The sequence below is a fragment of the Macaca mulatta genome, chromosome 3, assembly GCF_049350105.2.
Source record: "Macaca mulatta isolate MMU2019108-1 chromosome 3, T2T-MMU8v2.0, whole genome shotgun sequence".
In the NCBI taxonomy this organism is placed as follows: Eukaryota; Metazoa; Chordata; class Mammalia; order Primates; family Cercopithecidae; genus Macaca; species Macaca mulatta.
The window spans coordinates 92973768-92994246 of NC_133408.1; positions in this window are offsets into that span (position 1 = coordinate 92973768).

Below are 20479 nucleotides of genomic sequence, written 5' to 3' on the forward strand. Positions count from 1 at the left end.
CCAAAGCTCATGCTTTACTCTCAAATTTCCCCTAGCAGGCTACATTCTGTATCTGCTCTTAGGGGTAATGACCAAAACAAAACTAATAGTTAAAAAACTGAAAGCAACATGGGCCAGGTGCAGTGGCTCACACCTGTAATCCCAACATTTTGGGAGGTCAAGGTGGGCGGATTGCTTGAGTCCAGGAGTTTGAGACGAGCCTGGGCAAATAGCAAAACCCTGTCTTTACAAAATATACAAAAATGTGCCAGGCATGGTGGTGCACGCCTGTAGTCCCAGCTACTTGGGAGGCTGAGGTGGGAGGATGGCATAAGCCCAGGAGTTTGAGGCTGCAGTGAGCTATAATTGCACCACTGCACTCCAGCCTGGGAGACAGAGCAAGACCTTATTTCAAACAAACAAACAAAAAAAAAGCTGTCCAAAAAAAAAGAGAGTCCTAGAAATAGGACGCTGTCTCGTGTTTTCCAGTCAAGCACCTGACCCATCTCTCTGTGTTACTCTCTGCTCTTGCCCCACATAGTTGGCAGGAAGGCTCCGTCAAAGGGTCAGTCTATGGTAGATTCTATAAACCATAGCCTGACGGGTCTGAGTGACTGGGCTTTACACTGGAATTTTCTGTGGCAGCCCCTTCGCCCCTATCACCACAGCCTTCCTGCCTGGCAGCTGCAGACAGAATATTCCCAATAGTCAAAGCCCAATAAGACTCAGTTCTCTGAGGCTCTGGGCTGTCTGATTGCTTTAGAGCCAACAAGGAAGGGTTTACTTGGCCGGCTAGGGAGGAATTTTTACAATTAAAAAAAAAAAAAGTTGTCAGTGACAAAGCCTTCAGAATTCTGGAGGATTCCTAAGGGTAGCTAATTGGAAAAACCATTTGCCCCTTTTAATGACTCCCTCCCTCCCCTTTCCCAGCCCCCAGCCTTATCCGAGAGCAGCCACCCTATCTGTAAATGGCGACCATGGAAAATGTACCCTGGCGACTTGGTGTGAAAGATAGGCAAGGCTCCTAAAAAATCTTCTCGGAGGCTTATCACCTTCTTCTGGCTCCACAGCGGGCTCGGGCTCTGGGGCTGGAGGAAACTGCCTGTCTGTGAGCCTAGACAGGGTCTCATCAACAACTGATAAGGCCCTCTGTGAACAAGCAGGCTCTGTGGGGCTTACTCTCCTCTCGAATGCCAGAGACATTTGTAGGAAAATCTACAGGGTCCAGCGACCTCCGAGAAGGAGGCCAGGGAAGCCTGCAGTGTCAGACGTGACGCAGGGCCACCCTGCCCCCACCTGGGAAGGGAGGAATACCTGGAGGTCATGCCATAGGCCAGGGCACAAATGTCTGATGGCCAGCTGGACCATCCAGGCACTGACAATGCTGGTTTACCAGATGAATTAATCCCAAAATAAACTCCAATCTACTCAGACACAAAATAATCAAAAGCTCCTATCATCAGAATTTCTACAATGACAATGGATATTAAAATGATGCCCCTCATACTACAAGATCTTGAGGCTCCTTCTAAATCAAACCAGTTACTTCAACAAAAGGCACAGCACTGGGAAGGAAGAAATCAGATTTCATACTTCAGTTCTGCCCTCTGAATATCCATGTAGCATTAGATAAATCAGTTTACCAGGAAACTGCAAATAAAAATATTTGCCCAGTCTGGATCTCATTATGTGAAAGAGATCTATAAATAAATGGTAGAATGCCGTATAAATAAAATATTCTTCTGTTAAAAAAATACAATTATTTAGACCATTTTGTGGCCAGTGCACCTATACACTCTCATTCTTTGAAAATTGCTAATTCCATACTATGCAACCATAAAATGAGCTCATGTCCTTTGTAGGGACATTGATGAAGCTGGAAACCATCATTCTGAGCAAACTATCGCAAGGACAGAAAACCAAACACTGCATGTTCTCACTCATAGGTGGGAACTGAACAATGAGAACACTTGGACACAGAGTGGGGAACATCGCACACCGGGGCCTGTCGTGGGGTGTGGGGAGGGGGATAGCATTAGGAGATATACCTAATGTAAATGACGAGTTAATGGGTGCAACACACCAACATGGCACCTGTATACATATGTAACAAACCTGCACGTTGTGCACATGTACCCTAGAACTTAAAGTATAATAATAATAAAAATAAATAAATAAATTCAAAGAAAACTGCTAATTCCAATTTAGCATGGTGAATTCAGTGGGGAAAATGTGCACTGAGTTCCTGTGCACTGTGAGGACACAAAGAAAAGATAAGCTCTCATACAAAGAACTGTGATGTCAGGCAGAGACATGTGCCATAATACAGGTACAAACATATGCTAATGGGGAAACCTGGCAGGAAGACTGCCGAAAAAGTCTTGTGGAAAAAGTATGATCTGAGCAGATGTGAATGAAGGGATGGCTTTGACCAGGCATGAGCAAAACCACAGCACAGGGCAGGACAGTGAGGCAGGCAGTGGTCGGGTTGGGCTGCGCAGAAAGATGTAGGGAAGATAATGAAGGGTGGTAGGCAGGGACCAGGCGGATGGGCTCTGAAAGCCAGGCTGAAGATCTTGGATTATATTAGGTAGCGTGGAGAGCATGAGACATAGGACAGACTGGAGGTGGGAAAACCAGCCTCAGGGAACCAGGTGGAAAGTGGCAGTGTGAGTAGACAGAGGGGATGCTCAGAAGCAGCTTGGGCTGTGAGTTAAATCTCTGATAACCCAGATAGGCACCATTCTCCTTCCTTTCTAATAAATAGGAGGTTACTCTACTCAGCATGCATTTCTTTGCCTGGGAAGTTCCTCAGCCTCATTGTCTGTCTTGGGCCACTTTACTATTTCAGGTGAAGCTGATTTCCTATTCTGGTTCTACATCAAGATATCACACTGGGAGAGAGGGGGAAATGGTTAAAGAATGTAAAAAGAAAAGGAGAGTAAAACAGGCAAATGATTTTTAAAAAATAAGATTTGTATTCCTACAGAAGGAAATAAGTTTACTGTACAAAATTTAGAAATCATAATTAAAGTATAAGACATGAAAATCACATGTATCCAGACATATCTACTATTAATACTTTAATGGATAGCCTTCCAGTATTTTTTCTGTGTGTATATGTCATAATATATATTTCTGTGTGCATATAGTTAAAAAAAATAGGTCAGCGACTGTTATAGTACTACTTATGTGATCACTGCCTGGTGCATGGCACATACTGAAACTTAACAAATATTTATTAAAGTAATTGATTACATGAATAACTGAAGACATTGTTTTATAAACTAATTTTTTACTTAATTAAATTGTATATTATGGACACCTTTCCCTTTTAAAAATAGTCTTTTAATGGCTACATGATACTCCATGTCTGCATTTACCATGCTTTAATTACCCAAGCACCATATGGTTGGGCACTTATTTTAAACAACACTGTGTTAAAAATTCTTACAGTTAAAGATGAACATTTATAATAATTTTCTTAGAAAAAAATAATAAGGGGAGATTTGCTATAGCAAAGGGTGTGCACATTTTCAAGACTTTTGATATTTGGTGCTAGCTTTTGATATTTTACCCTTGCTGATTTGCCCATTAAACACATGTATCATGCTGCTTCCCACGTGCAGTAGATGTAGACTTCTTTCTCTGGCATAATAGACTGACAGACGGCAGATGTTATTTTTCCCTTCATCTTTGTCCATTTGATGGGTTATAAAAAAGTATATCATTTTAATTTTCACTTATCTGGTTACTGTGATCTTGAATTTAGTTATACTTTAGTTATACTTTGGAGAGGGGTAGATTTGTTTGCTATCTTATTCAGTTCAAGCTGCTATAACAAATATACCATAGACTAGGTGGTTTGAACAATAGACATTTATTTCTCACAGTTCTGGGGACTGGGAAGTCCAAGATCAAGGTGCCAGCAGACCTGAAGTCTCGTGAGGACCATTTCCTGTCTGCAGGTGGCTATCTTCTTGCTGTGTCTTCACGTGGTAGAGGGCAGAGAGAGAAGAGCAAGCTCTTTCATGTCCCTTCTTACAAGAGCACTAATCCCAGATGAGGGCTCCACCCTCAGGACCTAATTACCTCTGAAAGGCCTCATGTCCAAATGCCATTACATTGGGAATTAGGATGTCAACATACGAATTTTGGGGACACAGATATTCAGTCCATAGCATTTGCTTGTATCTTTTAATTGTCTTTCTATGTTTTTATTTATTTGTAAAGATTTATGTACATTAAGAATATTAACCCTTCTTCATACCTTCATACCTTAATACCTTCATTTACTTAATACCGTAAATGCTTTTTTTCCAGTTTGTCATTTTGTTTGTAGGTTGTTGTTTGTTTCTTTGCTATAGAGTTTTAAATTTTTACATTCATGCATTGAATTCATTGATCTTTCCTTTATGATTTCTGTCTGTGACATCATGCTTCAAAAGGCCTTCCCCACCCTAAGATTCAGTGTGTGCAGCAACTTCATAGGGTATAACCATGGCAAATAAAGAGAATTAACAATGTAATGCAAAAAACTTAAGACTAGATATCAAACAATTCAGATATTAAAAGTATCTCCATCATACCCACCATGGGGAACTTCTGGGAGACTGCTTTCTCTTCTACTTTCAACCTCCAGCCACTCTTCTGGGCTGTCTCCCTCCACCTTGCCATCCTACTCCTCTCTTTCCTATTCCAGGACCAGCTCTCTTCCTTCTAGGGATTGCCCTGGGAACCCAAGCTTCAGCTTGTGAGGCAGAGCAGTTCATTACCCTCTGCTTTACTCGGCCTTTGGGTCATGCTCTTTGGGATCTTTCTTCACTAAGGTGATCTCATAAGTCACTGCACAAGACAATGAGAGATATCCCCCCACAAATTCTTCTGCCAATTTTGAAATTAACCTTTGTTTCCCAAACGCACAGTCAGATGTATTTTCTGGTGCTTATTTGATGAGCCAACAGATGGTCCTGTGGGCACAACTGTGCCTTGGATTTAACTTGGAAATCAACTTTTCAGAAACACATTTGGCCAACTTTGTACTTTTTCCAGTGAGGGTAGTAAGAACTAAAGAGTACTGATTTGTACATCAACACCTATTTCCAAAGGAGGCAGAGGAAGGCTGTGGAGGTAATTCAGACATTTCTGCAAGTGGAGGAGGTGGGGAGTAGAGAGCTGATTGTATCAGTTTTTGTTTGTTTGTTTATTTGTTTTTCTGAACTGGTCTTGTCACCTCAGCAAAAGTTGACAGTTTCCTCTCAGGGGCCCTTTATGTCATCACCAATCCACCCCTGCCTCCATTAGAAAAACGTTAGCAGGACTCCAAAATGCTGTGCAGACATGACCTCACAGGCTCTCAGATATAGGACCTCATTTTTGGTTCGATGATTTTTTTTTTTTCCTTTCTTGTCTTGCCACATGAGAAAGCTGCTTTTAGAATGCATGGGGCAGAACTGTCTGCTACTTCTTATTAGTGTAGCTTCTAAGAGACCTGAGAAAACATGATTACAGCCCATTGTTCAAACAAAGAAAAACAGGGATCTAAAAACAGTAAAAACAGTGGTTTGGACCATGTTAACTGCCTTTTAAAAAACACATGCCAATAGAGGGTGAAGAAAATCAATCAGTAAGATGGCTGCTAAAAATGTTTTAAATGAAAAATGCCTAACTATATACACCCCATGTCTTCCTAGCTTTTTAAATTGAGCATTTTCCTGCCTTTGGTTCCATAGTTAATGCCATTCCCCAGCTATGCGTTTGCAATTAGGAAGGAAAGAAGTGTGGGATTAGTTGAGGCCAATGTAGAAAGCAGGATTATTGTAGATGATAAATCAGAGGTCTATGAGTTTTTCCTACATTTTGTAGTACTCTTTCTTGGGAGAAAAACACACATTTTTCTGCAATTTGTTTATCAGTTTTTCTTTTGAAAATAAATGATTTGACATTTAAGAATTGCAAAAGAATTCCTATGGGAAGAACCACAGACTAGAAATAGATAATGTTGGATGAAGAACTCTGCAAGACGCTATAAAAAATAGTGTGATAGGATACATAAGGATTTGCTAATTGGACTGGGAATTTGTGAGAGAGAGGAGTTGATAACTCTGAAGTGATTTGGAAAAGAATATCATGTCAGCATTATAATAAAATGAAAAAAATGGGTCAACATAAAATGATTTTGAAGACCTTCAGTTTTGCATATACTTAAGTGGATGCTATTTTTTGACAAAAATTGCTATTATTTTACTTTAATACATATTTATAAATTACCTCAAAAGTCCTTTATCAAGTGTCTGGAGTGAGTGTACAATGTGAGTATTTAATTCTGGCATATTCACATATAAGAGTGTGTAGGAGGAGGTGTATATGATAAGGCAAACAGCAGTGTGTCTTCATTCAAAATAAATGCCTTAGATTTTGGCTGGATTTTACAACAAAACCTAATACTTTAAAAATATACTAGAAGTGGACTTCTGGCACAAAATGATGTTGGCTCATAGCACTGCATTTGGTATCTTCTAACTTCACAATAAATGGGCATACAAAAAAAGAGATAAAATGTAGGATGATACCGTATTTACTTTATTTTGTACCACCACTGACTCAGAGATTCCAGTTTTACCACCCAGAACACTGGGCATAAGTCTTTCCTTCAATGACCAAACACAACTGAACTACTGTTCCCATCTGCCTATAAACTTCTCTGATCTAATGACATCTTCTTACAGTCAAAGAGCAAATGCCAGGTAGAAAACTTTCATTTTAGCATTGTACATGGGATTAGTAACCACCAAGAGAAACTTATTTTAGCTATGTGCAGACATAGGAAGAAAGTTGATAGCCATGGGAATTATGCTTGTTCATGGATTCCATCACTATCAGACAGGTGGACATCAGATGTAGGAATAGGTGCCATCTTAATAGAAAGACACATTAGTTGAAAGCCTGGGTATTAGATTGGAAACTGTGCAAATCAGTTAGCCTGCAGCTACAGATCTGAAAGGTGAATTCGACCATTACATAAGTAGAGTCAAAGAAGGGCCAAAGGTAATTCACGTACCCAATATCTGGAAAGATTTCACCTTTCTTACCCCTCTCATTCATTAAACAAATGTCCACTGAACCTCTATTGCCTGCAAGACCTTGATCTAAACAATGACTGAGTAAAGAGAAGAAAATGAAAATAAGTTAATTTTAGGTAATTTAAAAAAAGGAAAAATAACAATGTAACACTCAGAAGAAAAGTATAAGATTAGGAAATATTTACTGCAAGATTTAGAAAACAATTTCAGAAAACTAATTGGTATATTAAGAAGAGTGCAAATAGAAATAACCTCAATAAATAGCGGCAAATTATTCTGAAAATAAGAGAATAAGATGAGATTAAAAGGTAACAAAATAAGAACTGACTACAGAGAAAAAACATACAATGAAAATTGAAAATCAGTAGACATACAGACTGCCAGTAGGAATTGGCAAATCATTATGATTTACAAAGGAGATACCTGAATTGTACATAACCAGAAATGCTACACAAAGCAATAATCAAATATATCATCTAATACAACTTTTCTGAGCAGAAGAAAGACCTGGAGATTTGATGAACTCACTACATTCCAGATAAAAATTATTGAAAATTGACCCACACTTGTAAACCTCTTGGCAAAACACTTGAATTGCAAAAATAAAGAAAATATTCTCATTTGCAGGAGGGAAAACCAGTTTCCTATGATGGAACAAGAACCAGGTTAGCCTCAGACATCTCTATATGTTGAATTTGCATCTCTATATGCTAGATGTCAGTGAAGCTACATCTACATTTTAAAAAAGGTGTTGTCTTTGACACTGTGGTTCAAGGTTGTTTTTTTCAGAAAACAGAGGCAAGTATTCAAACTATCATGAGAATAAGATGTGGCCAAAATTAAATGTGGTTCTATCTCTCATAACAAGTCTTAGAATGATGCATCACATCAACTGTCTGTGAACAAATGTATTTTGTTGGCATGGGAACAAAAGAATTAGTCTGAATTTTGTAAATAAACTTTGGTTATTAAAATTACTCAAAACAAACCAGAATCATAACCATTAAACATGAAAAGTCAATAGAAGTTTTTGAATTAGAAAAAAATGTGTTATAACCTAAGAATTTTATACCTAGCTAAGTTGGCTTTCATGTATGACCAACAAAGATAAATTTTCAGGAGTCAAGGGTTCAAAATATTATATGACATATATTTTTAAAGAATAATTGGTTGAAGACATACTACAACCATTTAAGAGTTGAAAGAAAATTAGGTGATTAAGTATTTAAATGTGATAGCATAACAGTTAATATAGAGATGCCCAAGCAGAGGAAATAAAACAATAAAGACAAGAACTGAAATCAATGAAATTGAAAAGAAGAAAACAATAGAGAATATTAATAAAGCCAAAAGTTGGTTCTTTGAAATATTGATTATATTGGAAAATCTATAGACAGACTGACAAAGAAAAAAAGAGAAATTACCACCATCAGAAATGAAAGAGGGAGTAACAATACAAACATCATAGATGTTAAAGAAATAATACGGGAATACTGCAACAACCCTAAGAATAAAAATTCAGCAACTTAGATAAAATGGCCTAATTCCTTGAAAGCCACAAACTGCCAAAACTCACCCACAAAGAGATAGATAATATGACTAGTACTATATGTAGCAATGAAATTGGGTAGTTTAAACCCTTCCTCAAATGAAAGCTCCAGGCTTACGTAATTTCACTGGTAAATTCTAACATTTAAAGAAGTAATAGTAGCAATTCTACACATTTTTTTTTCCACAAAATAGAAGAGAATAAAAACCTTCCCAAGTCACTTCATGCAGCCAGCAGTAACCTGATACCAAACCAGACAAAGATAATACAAAAAATAAAAAAAGAAAACTAAGGACAAGTATCCCTAATGAATATAGGCAAAAAAAGCCTTCAACAAAGCACTCTTGAATCAATTCCAGCAATTTATTAAGTGACTGATACATTACCAGTAGGATTTTTTTCTTGTATGTTCCTCCAATGAAACAAGTGAGTTTTATTTTAGAAATACAAAGGTAGTTTAACATTCAAAAATCAATCAATGTACTCTACCATACAAACCTACTAAAGAATGAAAATTACATGATCATACATAAACTGCTGTGGAAAAGGCATTTGATAAAATTAAACACAAAAAAATCCTAAGACTAATAAAGTTTAGTAAGATCACAGGATAAAAGGTTAACATACACAAATCAGTTGTATTTCCGTATATTAGCAATCAACAATTGGGAACTGAAAAAAAAAATTAAATGTCATTTAAATAGCTCAAATAAAAGAGAAATACTTAGGTATAAAACTAACAAAACATGTGCAAGATCTGTATATTGAAAACTACCAAATCCTTCTGAAATATCGAGGAAGACCTATGTAAATGGAGACACTTACCATATTCATGAATTGGAACACTCAGCACAGTCAAGATGCCCATTCTCTCCAAATAGATCTGTAAGTTTAGCTCCATTGCAATCAAAACCTCTGGGAGATTTTTGTAGATATAGATGGGCTGACTCTAAAACTCACACAGAAATGCAAATCAACTAGAAAAACTAAAACAATTTTGAAAAAGAAGAAGAAAGTTGGAGGACTCACACAGAAAATAGACTCATATAAATATGGTCAATGTATTTATTTTTATTTTTTGAGATGGGGTCTCACTCTGTCACCCAGACTGGAATGCAGCGGCACAATCTCGACTCACTGCAACCTCCACCTCCTGGGTTTAAGCAATTCTCCCACAATTTACACAGATTTATACATGTGTTAAAATTTATAGATTGTCTCCAAAAAAGGTTAATTTTATGGTACTATTAATTTTATTAAATGTTAAAAATTAAAACACTAGCAGGTACTATACAAATGAATTAATAAATAAAATTTATACATAGTGTTCTAAGTTTAGAATGAAGGCCTGTTTCAATGTTAGGATATCTCTAAGTGTGATCTATTTACATTAATTTAAAAATAAAACATGCTTAAAATATATGATAAAATGTAAAACCCATTCTACATAAAATTCTTAATAAATATAATCACTCTTAAAAATAGTAATAAATTTATTCAAAGAGACAAGGAATATCCACTTAAAATCAGCAACAAATATTTTATATAGCAATGAACAAGAGTCATGTCTCTCCAAGTTAGAAATAAGATGATAGAGCCTGCATGACAGAGTGAGACCCTGTCTCAAAAAAGAAAAGAAAGAAAGAAAGAAAGAAAGAAAGAAAGAAAGAAAGAAAGAAAGAAAGAAAGAAAGAAAGAAAGAAAGAAAGAAAGAAGGAAAGAAAGAAAGGAGGGAGGGAGGGAGGGAGGCAGGGAGGGAGAGAAGGAAGGAAGGAAAAGAAAGAAAAAGAGAAAGAAAGAGAGAGAAAGAAAGAAAGAAGGAAAGAAAGAAAGAAAAAGAAAGAAAGAGAGAAAGAAAGAAAGAGAGAGAGAAAGAAAAGAAAAGAAGGAAGGAAGGAAGGAAGGGAGGGAGGGAGGGAGATAGGGTTGTTGTTACTAGGATTATTAATATTGTACTCAAAAGCACAGCCTGCCACAGGTTGGGTTTTCTGAAAGCAGATGTCACGGCAGGGCTTGGGGTAGAAGATGTTCATTATGGATCAAAATCTGTGAAGGGCAGGAGTGGGAAGCAGGACTTCTTAAAGAAAGAGGTTAGACTGTGACTCAGCCCAGCAAAGCCTTGACCAAGCTGGTGGTAGCTCTGGAGCAAGTGTTCTTTGCCTGGCCTTTCTACCCCATCTTACTTAGAGAGCCGTACAAGCTGCCTAGGAAGGTTTCCTCTGAGTGAGCTGGCCCACCCTGGAGGAGTCCTCACCAGCTGGAGACACTTTACTGACTGCACTCTCTGCAACTGCACAGCATGGGAGTTCTGGGTGGTACCTTTCTTAGTCTGCAACAGGAACCATCCAACTTTTTTAGTATGGAGCCATATAGCAGTTATTTTAGGCTTTGCTGGCCCAGAGACAACATGAAAGATATAAAGAAAGTTCTTCATAAAAAACATTTTGAAATGTGAAAATGATTCATGGGTCATACAAAAAGAGTAGACAGATGGATTTGGACTGTGGCTGATAGTTTACCAATCCCTGATCTACTTATTACACAGCCATTGCAATAAGAAGAAATAGCAATCATAGAAAATGAAAAGAGGAGGAAAAATGATTACTTCTGATGATATAACTGTCTTTCAGAAAAACCTAAGGAATTTATTAAACTATTAAAATTCAGAAATATGGATAACTATAGAATACTGCAATGCCACTAAACCTGAACCTTAATTCATTTAAAGCTAGTGGTTCTCAAATTTTTAATTTTAAATCAATTTTTAAAGTACATCTTCTGGGAAGATTTTCAAATGCAGATTCTGGGATCCCACCTCAGATTTTCTTTTTCTTTTCTTTTCTTTTTTTTTTTTTTTAATTATACTTTAAGTTCTAGGGTACATGTGCACAACATGCAGGTTTGTTACACATGTATACATGTGCCATGTTAGTGTGCTGCACCCATTAACTCATCATTTACATTAGGTGTATCTCCTAATGCTATCCCTCCCCCATCCCCCCACCCCGCGACAGGCCCCAGTGTGTGATGTTCCCCACCCTGTGTCCAAGTGTTCTCATTGTTCAATTCCCACCTATGAGTGAGAACATGCGGTGCTTGGTTTTCTGTCCTTGTGATAGTTTGCTCAGAATGATGGTTTCCAGCTTCATCAATGTCCCTACAAAGGACATGACCTCATCCTTTTTTATGGCTGCATAGTATTCCATGGTGTATATGTGCTACATTTTCTTAATCCAGTCTGTCATTGATGGACATTTGGGATGGTTCCAAGTCTTTGTTATTGTGGATAGTGCCTCAATAAACATACATGTGCATGTGTCTTTATAGCAGCATGATTTATAATCCTTTGGGTATATACCCAGTAATGGGATGGCTGGGTCAAATGGTATTTCTAGTTTTAGATCCTTGAGGAATTGCCACACTGTCTTCCACAATGGTTGAACTAGTTTACAGTCCCACCAACAGTGTAAAAGTGTTCCTATTTCTCCACATCCTCTCCAGCACCTGTTGTTTCCTGACTTTTTAATGATCGCCATTCTAACTGGTGTGAGTTGGTATCTCATTGTGGTTTTGATTTGCATTTCTCTGATAGCCAGTGATGATGAGCGTTTTTTCATGTGTCTGTTGGCTGCACAAATGTCTTCTTTTGAGAAGTGTTGGGGTCCGTGTGTTTTCTAAACAAAGGAATGAACACACAAGACAACACAGGATGAGACAAACATGGCGGCCACCCCAAACGGCACGCTTTGCTTTATTTTATACAGTCTTTTGTGGAATGTTGCCAAGTCACAAGACACATTGTTGTTTTTCTGACCTTTCCCTGACTTTCTGGATTTTCAAGATGTTTACACATAAACCAGCCCCCAGGGTCTGCTGTTTGCAGCTGGCTCCTTTGTCCTCCCTGTTTGCAGGGAAGGAACGCCCTGCTTCACTTGCGAGAGCAGGACTTTTCGGGAACGTCTCGTTTGCGAGCATGTAGTCCTCTACAGAGAAGTGTCTGTTCATATCCTTTACCCACTTTTCTATGGGGTTGTTTGATTTTTTCTTATAAATTTGTTTAAGTTCTTTGTAGATTCTGGATATTAGCACTTTTTCAGATGGGTAGATTGTAAAATTTTTCTCCCATTCTGTAGGTTGCCTGTTCACTCTGATGGTAGTTTCTTTTGTTGTGCAGAAGCTCTTTAGTTTAATTAGATCCCATTTGTGAATTTTGGCTTTTGTTGCCATTGCTTTTGGTGTTTTAGTCATGAAGCCCTTGTCCATGCCTATGTCCTGAATGGTATTACCTAAGTTTTCTTCTAGGGTTTTTATGGTTTTAGGTCTAACATTTAAGTCTTTAATCCATCTTGAATTAATTTTTGTATAAGGTATAAGGAAGCGATCCAGTTTCAGCTTTCTACATATGGCTAGCCAGTTTAAATAGGGAATTCTTTCCCTACTTCTTGTTTTTGTCAGGTTTGTCAAAGATCATATGGTTAAACAAATGGAAGCGCATTCCATGCTTATGGGTAGGAAGAATCCAGATCGTGAAAATGGCCATACTGCCCAAGGTAATTTATAGATTCAGTGCCATCCCCATCAAGCTACCAATGACTTTCTTCACAGAATTGGAAAAAACTACTTTAAAGTTCATATTGGAACCAAAAAAGAGACTGCATGGCCAAGACAATCCTAAGCCAAAAGAACAAAGCTGGAGGCATCACGCTACCTAACTTTAAACTATACTAAAGGCTACAGTAACCAAAACAGCATGGTACTGGTACCAAAACAGAGATATAGACCAATGTAACAGAACAGAACCCTCAGAAATAATACCACACATCCACCCCAGATTTTCTAATTCAAGAGTTGTGTGCTAGAGGTCCCAAGAATCTGCATTTAAAAACAAGCCCCAGTTGATCCTAACATCAGTGGTCCATAATTTAAGAAGTTCTGTTTTAATTCTTTATAGTAATCTTCTCTAAATGGGTGTTTCTTAAACTTTGGGAATTTTAAATACCTGTGAGAATTAATCTTCCCAAATTTACCCATTTATCAAGGGAAACAAATCTTCTTACTGCAATGTAATCTTTAGAGGATAGGTATTAGCATAGCTTCACTTGAATAGAGGACTTAGGCTAAATAGAAATAATGAATTATATTTGCTCAAATTTTGAAAATCAGTTGGGAGAAACTGGGGTGGGAACAGTAAAATAAAATAGAGAATTAATGCCCAGTGGTTGAGTTCAAGTCTTTTTGTGTAGACAAGTTTGGGTTTTCTGGAGGCAGCTTCCCCAATCTTTTCTCCTCAACACCACCGCCATGCCACCATAATTCATAACCACATTCATATCTCCATCCCATCTTATGCCTTGCAAATACCTTCCCAGGATTATTTGCATTTTAAAAGCTGGAAAAAGCTAATGAACTACTGAAAAGGATTAAATTCCAATGGTAGAGCTTGAAAGAGAGAGATGGGTGCATATCTCACAGGCAAGGGCACCATGTCAATGCTTTTTAAATTCCAGCATACAGGTGGGTCTACATTCTCCCTGTTCTACCTATTTTTAAGGCCAAGCATGATCCAGTTTGCAAAATTTTTTTCCTTGAACTAAATGGAATCCCATTTGAAACTGCAATGATCCAGCTCATGGATGTTGACTTCCAATGAGATAATGCATGTAGAGCAGAAAATGTGATTTTAAGTAGTTAGGACATATTCAATAAATGTTAGGTGCTATTATTGTGGATGTTGTTGATTCAACTGAACATCAGTTCAGCAGCCTACATTTAGATGTAGATCATATTCTTGGTGGTTACCCAATTTTGATGTCGACAGGTATTCTGATGTTAGGGCACAGAATTCATACTCCAGTGGACTTGTGGTCTAGAAGGGGAGAGGGCCAGTAAACACATAGGAGCTGGGCAGTGACAGGTGCTCTACTGGGGGGTTATTCTACTGACAGGGTGGCCCAAGGAGAGAATGGACAACTCAGCCTACAAGGAGTCATGGGGGAATTTGTCATCAGAATAATAGAGCTGGTTTTCTGACATAATACAGAGTTATATTTAATTGTCAAATAAATTATACAATAATTTATTACTTTTAAGGAGCAAAGAGGTAAAGATCAATTTGAAATTGTCCAGTCAAAGAAGGCCTTGGTGAAACACACAAGCACTGTGTTTTCCAAGTTTGGAGATTTTATAAAGGACTGACACTTCAAATAAAATCAAGGCATAACCATCAGCTTGACAAATTTTAATCATGCCAAGTAAGGGTTAAAAAGAAAAAAAACCAACTATAACTTACTTCCACTACTTTAGTAAAAATAAATTACATTTTAATTCTAAAAGTATAATGTTAGAATAAAAGGGAGTCTAGTAAATTGACTAGATTAAGCTTTTTGAAGAATTCATCATGTTTTTCTCACATTTCCCCAGACAAGAAAACCTCCTTGGGAGTTGGCACAGGCTTTGAGCCACCACCTGGGAAGGCTGGTCAGTGATGCGACAAGAGGGGCAAGGGTTGCAGTCTGAGTTCTGGGCTCCAGCCCTGGCTCTTCACCTTGTGTCTGTATGGCTTTGGACAATGACACTGAATTCTTTCTTGGTCTAGGTGCATTTATCTTTCCCCACAGCTACCTCTTAAAGCTGTAGGGAGGTGCAGAAGAGATTATACAAGTGAAACTGTGTTGTTAACTGCTATTTTAATTCAACGGATGATTAAGAAGAGGTAGCATGTTGCTAAGTCTGAATAGGTAGCTCATATTTGGACAGCCCAAGGGGAGGCTGGAGTATAGTTCAGCTTGAACTCCATGTACCTGGGGGCATGTTTGAGCGGTGGGCAGGTGCTCCAGGGCAAGGAGTAAGTGACAAATACAACTGGAAATTTTCATTGGGGGCAGAAAGTCAGGGGAAAGGCTTTGGACTTTATCCTAAAAATAATGGGAAACATTGAAATGATGGGAAGATTGGGGGGAGTAAAATGACAAAAAGAGAGTTTTAATGTCAGTATAATGTATTTTTAAATATGTAAAGGGACATTTGGATTTTTTACGATTATTACTTGGGACTGTGTTCACACAATCTCACAGTTGACTGAACACTCCCCTTTGACCTCTCCCTCCTTGGGGACCAACTCAGGTTTAATTGAAGCTTTTGTCTCTATCTCTGCCTTTGACAGCTGGGAGAGTAGCAGGGGTTTGGCTAATTAGCATTTAACTGTTCGCTAATGTTCCCATGGTTTTGTCAATCACAATCTAGTTTAAAATGGATTCAGACTTTTCAAAATCTTGAAAAAGGATGCTGTGTTAGAGCTGATTCCATTTTTTGAAAGGATTAAGGCAAGAATCAAATCCACCTTTATAATCTTTTCAGTCACATCTCCCAACAAAATGATATTTTGAATTGGAAATATGCTGCAATCATCTTTAGATGCAGGGGCTATGGAAGGAGAGTTAAAAATGAGTTGAAAAGTCTCCATCCATGGAGACCTGAGATCTTAGATCTTCATTTAAAGTAACCCACCAGGGACATGCTCCTCTTTGCTTCCCAGGTGGCTTTAGAGACATGAGGAGATAAACCTCAATATGCTAGAGTAAGCCCCTGAAGTTTGCTATTAATAAAAGATACCGTTGAACATGATTGCCTACTTTTATTCATTCAGGCAGTTAGTCATTCAATGAATATTTACTTTTTTGGTGTCAAGCAGTGAACTAACGCTGAGAATAGAGATGGAAAGATCTTGCCTCTAAGGAAGCTGATGTTTTATTACCTACTGGGCACAATGTCCAATATTTGGGTGATAGGTACATGAAACCCAGTCCCCACCATTATGCATGTAATACCCATGTAACAAAAAAGCACATGTATCCCCTGAATCTAAAAGTTTAAAAAAGAAGAAGCTGGCCAGGCATGGTGGCTAATGCCTGTAATCCTAACACTTTGGGAGGCCAAGGTGGGGGGATCACTTGAGGTCAGGAGTTCGAAGCCAGCCTGGTCAACATGGTGAAACCCCATCTCTACTAAAAATACAAAAATTAGCTGGACATGGTTGCGGATGCCCATAATCCCAGCTACTTGGGAAGCTGAGGCAGGAGAATTGCTTGAACCTGGGAGGCGGAGTTTGCAGTGAGCTGAGATCAAGCCGCTGCACTCCAGCCTGGGTGACAGAGCAAGACTCCATCTCAAACAAAACAAATCAAAACAAAACAAAAAAACAAAAGAAGGAGCTGACATTTTAGAGGGGAGATAGGCATCTAAACAATTACCATACTGTGCAACATAATGTACGTGTCTTATGCAATGCAACGTCTTAATAAGGTTCAGCATGGGGCAACAAGAGCACAGTAGAAAGATGTGTCCTGAGACAGCTGTTTAGCAAAGACTGCAAAAAGGAGGTAGTACTTTGACTGGGTCATGAAGGATGACTGGGAGTTTCCCAGATGAAAAGTAGAGGCAGAGAATTCTAGGCAGAGGGAACAGCATTTTCAAAAGCCTAAAACAAAATGGAAGCCCACACATATTTTATACATCATGTTCAGGAATTTAGATTTGTATTATAATAGAGCAATATGTCAAATCATGCCACTTAACTAGATGTGTGATATTAAATTAATTACCTGAGCTTTCTGAAACTTAGGATTCTCATCTGAAATAAGGGCAACCAAACATCAAAGTGCTAGCATGCTGTCTGACATAGAGAAGGTGCTTGAGTCCTATGGCTTATAAAAGTAGCTTAAACAAAATAGGCATTTATAGCTCTTCCACACAAAACAGTACAGAAGCAGGGAGGCCAGAGCCGATATGGCAGCACAGAAGACCTCAGGGACCCTGTCTCCATTATTCTAGACTATGGATGCTCTCTTCAGGATATCTTCATATCCAAAGTGGTTATTAGAGCCCTCTAGCAGCAAGAAGAAAGGGCACAGGAGAGAACTTATCAACTAGAGCAACTATAAGCTCTTAGCAGCCTTTCTGGAACCTCCCTCCCACCACTACCATGCTTTAACCCTTCCATCTCATCATATCAGCTTTTGCATGGGCATACTTTGCTTCAGGAAGCCTGGGGTATAGAGTCTTTTAGGGGGGCACATTTCCATACCAAAACAAACCAGAGCTTTGCCGTTAAGATAAAAGGAGAGCATGAACATTGGGGGACCACTTAAAGTCACTGCCATAGTGCTCAACAAATGTTGGTTTTATTTAATCCCTTGGCAAGTCAGCACAGTTTAAAAGTGAAAAATGAGTTTTGAAGTCAAATCCACCTGGGTTCATACCCCAGATCTGGCACTCATTCACTATATAAACTTAGGCAAGTCACTTTTAGCTCTCTGAGCTTCAGGTTTACTATAAAATGAAGGCAAGAATGCTGATCTCCCAAGTCATAGAACACCTGATACATGGATGGTATGTAGTAGAGAAGGGTTCTTTCTAGCCTTCCACCCCTCTCTCCCAACCCAGCAGAAGCCTAGGGCATCAGGCCCAAGTCCAGCTCATGCATCAGTTGTCCTTCATTGTCTGTGGGAGAGCAACACCAGAGTCAGGATCTTATGAATGAACCAAACCAAAGTGAGATGGAGAGTTCCAGTTAGGCATCTGTAGGAGGCAGGCAGAGAAGGATCAAGGTGTAAGTCATGAGGATGCAAACCAGAGAAACAAGATCATAGCAAGAGGGTGTGGGAGACATAATCTAGAGACATTCCCACAACTAGAGGAGCAGGATGTGATGTCCCACGGGGGGAGGGAACTCTGATTTGGAAATACTAATGGGGAATTATTAAGTACTAGATTATGTTAAGTAAAGCTTGGATCCTGTGAGAAATGGACTTGGTCTTAAATAAAATTCTTAGGCATGTGATCTGTCTGGGAGAGGGCTGAAGGACCCAAGCACAAATGCATCTAATAGTGGTATCTAGGGTCTGGTGACCTTTGAAGAAGTCTGCAAAAAGTATGGAAAATGAGCAATTTACTTCATGAACATCTTAGTCCCTCGTATTTCACTGTGAGAAACAGAAACTCATACATACTAAGTAATTCAAATAAAATGGAAGTTTATGGAGTAGATACAGCTGGCAAGCTCATGGGCATACAAGATTAGAACAGACATGGATGGGTCTCTGGGAACACAAGGGGCCTGGACATTGTCAGGCGGGATGAAGGCTACTTCTTACTCATTCTGTTTCTCTCTACCCACCTGCTTCCTCTGCTGTTTCTCTTTGCACATTGGCCTTTTCTGATTACTCATAGCTTGTGAGCTATTTCTTAACCCCAACTCTATGCAGCATTCCATTGCCATGGTGATGACTGAAGCTCTAACTCCACAAGTCTCTTAAGTTTAAATGTTCACATCTTACAATATAATTACCAAGCCTTTAGCTAAATCTTAGAGGTTGAAAATCTTAACTTGGCCAGGTGTGGTGGCTCACGCCTATAGTCCTAGCACTTTGGGAGGCTGAGGTGGGCAGATCACCTGAGATCAGGAGTTCGAGGCCAGCCTGACCAACACGGAGAAACCCCGCCTCTACTAAAAATACAAAATTAGCTGGGCGTGGTGGTGCATGCCTGTAATCCCAGCTACTTGGGAGGCTGAGGAAGGAGAATCGCTTGAACCCAGGAGGTGGAGGTTGCAGTGAGCTGAGATTGCACCATTGCACTCCAGCCTGGGCAACAAGAGTGAAACCCTGTCTCAAAAAAAAAAAAAAAGTAAAGAAAAATTGACTGAGACTGGGTGCAGTGGCTCATGACTGTAATCCCAGCACTTTCGGAGGCCTTGTCTCTAAAAATAAATAAATAAATAAAGGAACTCTTTTGAACTCAGATTAAAGATTGGCTCCCCTGAGTCAGCTTTCCACTCCTCATCTAATCACCTGGGGCTAGAGAATAGAGCAGGGTCTCATAGTTCTGTGGAGAGCCACATTCCTTTTTCTCCTAAAGTCCTTATATGTATAAACAGTAAGATCCTATTCCTTTTTCTCCTAAAGTCCTTGTATGTAGAAAGAGTAAGGTCAAGACTTAAAGTTACAGTTGTATAGCTAAGACGTGCCCAATAGCAGCACCACACCCAACCATAATCACAAGGACTATTACCATCACCACCACCCATGGAGTCACCAGTGTGACTCCCTCCATCTCTACAACACTCACAGCACAATCACTATTACAGCAACCACTACTACCATCACCACCACCTCCATCATCATTACCACCATTATCAACATCACCACTTATAATCACCACAATCACTCTCACTACTACCCTGCCCACCACCATCCCCACCACAATCATCTGTCACTATTGTCATCACCAGCACCACTACCACTACTAATACTACTTCCTCCATTTCTGAAATCATCCACACCTCTACCATTGCCACCAACACCCCTACCAACACCATTACCACCACCACCTCCATCATTATCACTACCGCCATCCAACTATCTCTGCTACCATCACCATTATTGCTACTACCAAGATCATCTCCATCACCACTATCATCACCATCACCACCTTCCTCATAACCATCACAAGCCCCCTTTATAATTACCATCATTATCACCACCACCACCACCATCAGTTTCAATTACCTCCATTAGTACCATCACCTCCACTATTTCACCTCACATCCCTCATAATTATCACCACTCTCACCATTACTAACTAACACTATCTTGAACATTATCATCGATACTATTAACACCACCTTTGCCATCACTATCACCATATCTACCACCACCTCCATTATCACTACCTCCATCATCACCGCTATCTCCACCATCATCACTACCACCAGGCATCTCTGCTATCACTACCTATGAAAATGTAGACTGGAAAACAAGATTTCTACTATGGGTAAACTAATCTTGAAGAGAGAGGAGGTGGAAGTCAGATG